Raw genomic sequence first — 3,567 nt, 5'->3', positions numbered from 1 at the left:
ACAGAGTAGTGCCCCAGCGCTCATCTCAGAACCAAAAATTCCCAAAGCCAACCCTGGGTAGCGCTGTAGCGCCTCCTTGTGGGCGCTATAGCGTTACACCCAGCCTGATTTGCCCCTGAATCTTCTCCCTTTGACTCCTCCATTTCTAACTTGATTCAAATGCTTCCAAATGTCAAATTAAGTGCCAAATGAACCCAAAAACCATCCCCACATGTCCTAGGCATCACAACCCCAAGAACCCTAGCCAAAAACTCCAAGCAAAGCCAATCAACCAACCTAGAAATCTTAACTGAAATCCCAAGCAAAAGCAGAGCAAACCAGAGATTTAATGGCTAGAATCTTACCTCAAGTTCAGATTATGATGCTCTTCAATGGTGGAACACACTCCCAAGCCCTCAAGACTTATTTCCCAAGCTTGGTTCCTCAAATTAAGCTAAAAAATCCAAGAAGAAAATGAGAGAAAATAGGTACGGGAGAAGTGTAATTGATGCTCTGTTTTTCTTCAAACTTCCACAGCCTTCATGGCTTAAACCAATCATAGGGGTGAAAAGACTAAAATACCCCTAGGTCAAATAAAGGTTTCTAAAGACTCCCAATGGAAAAATTGACCTTTTCCACCTATTTTGTTAATCATAATTAACACCCTCCAATTCCCGCTATTCTCAATTACCAATAATTCATTTCCGTTACCCTTTAATTCCTGGCAACGCTCTAATCATTAAAATCACCTCGAGACTCGCCCCGAGCCTCGAACTTAATTCCGTTATGACTAAATCGCTAATTTTCACTCAAAGATCGTCTCATGACAAATAGCTCGAACAAATCCACATTATAATGTGGCCTCAACAAAAGATCACCGACATGCATACAAATATACAATTACGCCCTCACGGGCCAAATTACCAAAACACCCCTGTAATGAAATGTGGACCTACATGCATGCATTTAACATCATATTATAATATAATTCACATAAACATGCATATAATCATTTAATGGCATAATATAGCAATTATGGCCCTCCCAGCCTATTAATCCAGCCATTAAACCGCATTAGGGATTTCAGGGCATTACAGTACTAATCTTGTTTGCTTGATCTTGTGTTTTGCTAGATTGATTATGTTGCATGAACGAGCATCAAGACTTTGAGCTAGCCCCTATAGACCTTGAGATTGAATGTACATTTAGAAGAAGGCTAAGGGAACATCAGGCTCAACTTCACCTTGCTATGGCTCAAGAAGGTGAAGAGGTTGAGAAAATTAGAGCTGAACACATGCTTAATGCGGATGTTGGAGTTGTTAATGAAGCAACTAATGATTTGAATGTTGTTATTGCAATTGTTATGGCCAATGATAGAGAGAGGGCCATAAGGGAGTACGCTGCCCCAATGTTTAATGAGCTGAATCCTAGTATTGTTAGGCCTGAAATTCAAGTAACACAATTTGAGTTGAAGCCCGTGATGTTCCAAATGTTGCAGACAGTGGGTCAATTTAGTGGGATACCTATAGAGGATCCTCATCTCCATCTTCATTCATTTTTGGAGGTGAGCAATTCCTTTAAGTTGCAAGGCATTGCTGAAGAGGCCTTGAGGTTGAAATTGTTCCATTTTTCTCTAAGGGATAGAGCTAGAGTTTGACTCAATACATTTCCTTCCGACTCGGTGTCTACGTGGAATGAGCTAGCTAAGAAATTTTTGATGAAGTATTTTTCTCCAACGAAAAATGCTAAGTTTCAGAACGAGATTATTTCTTTTCAACAGTTGGAGGATGAGTCGGTATGTGATGCTTAGGAGAGGTTCAAAGAGTTATTGAAGAAGTGCCCACATCATGGCATCCCACAGTGCATTCAAATGGAGACTTTTTATAATGGTCTCAATGCCTCCACACACATGGTTTTGGATGCTTTGGCAAATGGGGCAATTCTTTCTAAGTCACACAATGAAGCATATGAGATTTTGGATCAGATTGCTAACAATAACTACCAATGGTCTAATGCTAGAACCCCAACGAGAAGGAAAGCAGCAAGTATTCATGAAGTAGATGCTTTGATAGCTTTGACCGCTCAAGTTTCATCTATGACCAACCTTTTGAAGACCATGAGTATGGGGGGTAGCTTACAACCAGCTCCTATGGGCCAAGTAGTGGAGGTCTTTTGTGTTTATTGTGGAGATGGGCATACATTTGATAGTTGTCCATCTAATCCTGCTTTGGTTTGTTACTTGGGGAATCAAAATGCCAACCGAAAAAAATCCTTATTCCAACTCTTATAATCTGGGTTGGAGGAATCATAAAAAAATTTCTTAGGAAGGTCAAAAGGCTAGTTCAAGTGGTGCAGCCATTCCAAACAAGCCTACTTATCCACCATGTTTTTCTCAACAACAACCAAGAGCTCAACCACCTCCTCCACAAGTTTCTTAAACAAGCTTTTTGAAGAATTTGATGAAAGAGTATATGGCCAAGAATGGTGAAGTGATTCAAAGTCAAGCAGCGTCTTTGAGGAACCTAGAGATTCAAATGGGACAGCTAGTGTAACGTCCCGAATTCCCTAATATGGCTTAGTGCCTGGATTAGGGGGGCAGAAGGGCAATAATTGGTTTAATGTGTTATTATGTGATTGTATGCATGATTATGTGCATTTTATTATTATATGGTAGTATTTGTATGCATGTGGGGCTGTTTCTTATAAGAAGGAAATTTTCGTAATTTTGGCCCGTTGAGGGCATATTTGTATATTTTTGTGCATGTATGTGATATATGGGTGAGACCACATTATTATGTGGATATATTTGAGTTATTCGGTATGAGGCGATCCTAGGAAGCAAGTTAGCAGTTTAGTCATAACGGGATCAAATACTAGGCTTAGGGTGAGCCTAGGAGTAATTTGGTACTTAGTGTATTACCGAGATTGAGCGGGTAGTGGGAAATTATTTGGTAATTATTTGAGGATATTGGGAGTGACGAGAATTGTGAGACGTTAATTTTGATTAATGGGGTAGGAGGCAAATGACAAAACTACCCTTAAGGGGCTTTAAGAGAGAAGGTTGGTCCTAGGGGTATATTGGTCATTTCCCCTTAAAGGTTATATATACTTAGCCAAGGGAAAGTTGTAGAATGAACCAAAGGAAGCAGCAGAACAGGGCACTCTTTTTTCTCTATCTCGGACACTATCTCTTTCTCATTTCCTCTTTGATTTTCTTGAGAAAGGCTTGGAGTTTAAGAGAATTGAAGCTAAGTTTGAGCTGGGTTCTTGATTGGGTAAAGCTAGGGGACAATTCTGTAGTGTCTCAGAATTTTACTTAGTTAGATAATAGTAGTAGTAGTAGCTAGTAGTTGTTTGTAGTATGTTAGTTTCCGTGGATTTTGGTTCAAGCTGGGACTTAGTTGGAAACTCATAGCAACAGTTATGGATTTTATAAGTTTAACCTATAGTTTAGAAATATTAATTATAACATAAGGTTTGATTAATATTGCTGGTTCTAGAAATATTATTTATTATAACCTAAGGTTTAGATAGAATTAATAAGAGTGACATTTTTCATAATCATGTTTATTAAGGATTTAAGTATTT

General features: G+C 38.9%; 1 non-coding gene across 1 annotated transcript; it reads right to left on the bottom strand.

The window, feature by feature from the left end:
* Positions 1 to 1,727: 1,727 nt before the first annotated feature.
* On the bottom strand, positions 1,728 to 1,833 carry LOC133787384 (small nucleolar RNA R71). The gene has a single exon (XR_009872410.1). It is a non-coding gene; the product is annotated as a small nucleolar RNA R71 (small nucleolar RNA).
* Between the last annotated feature and the right edge of the window lie 1,734 nt (positions 1,834 to 3,567).

The sequence above is a fragment of the Humulus lupulus genome, chromosome 6 (assembly GCF_963169125.1).
Source record: "Humulus lupulus chromosome 6, drHumLupu1.1, whole genome shotgun sequence".
Lineage (NCBI taxonomy): Eukaryota > Viridiplantae > Streptophyta > Magnoliopsida > Rosales > Cannabaceae > Humulus > Humulus lupulus.
Note: the sequence above shows the minus strand (reverse complement) of the source record. Positions and strands in the feature narration are given on the sequence as shown.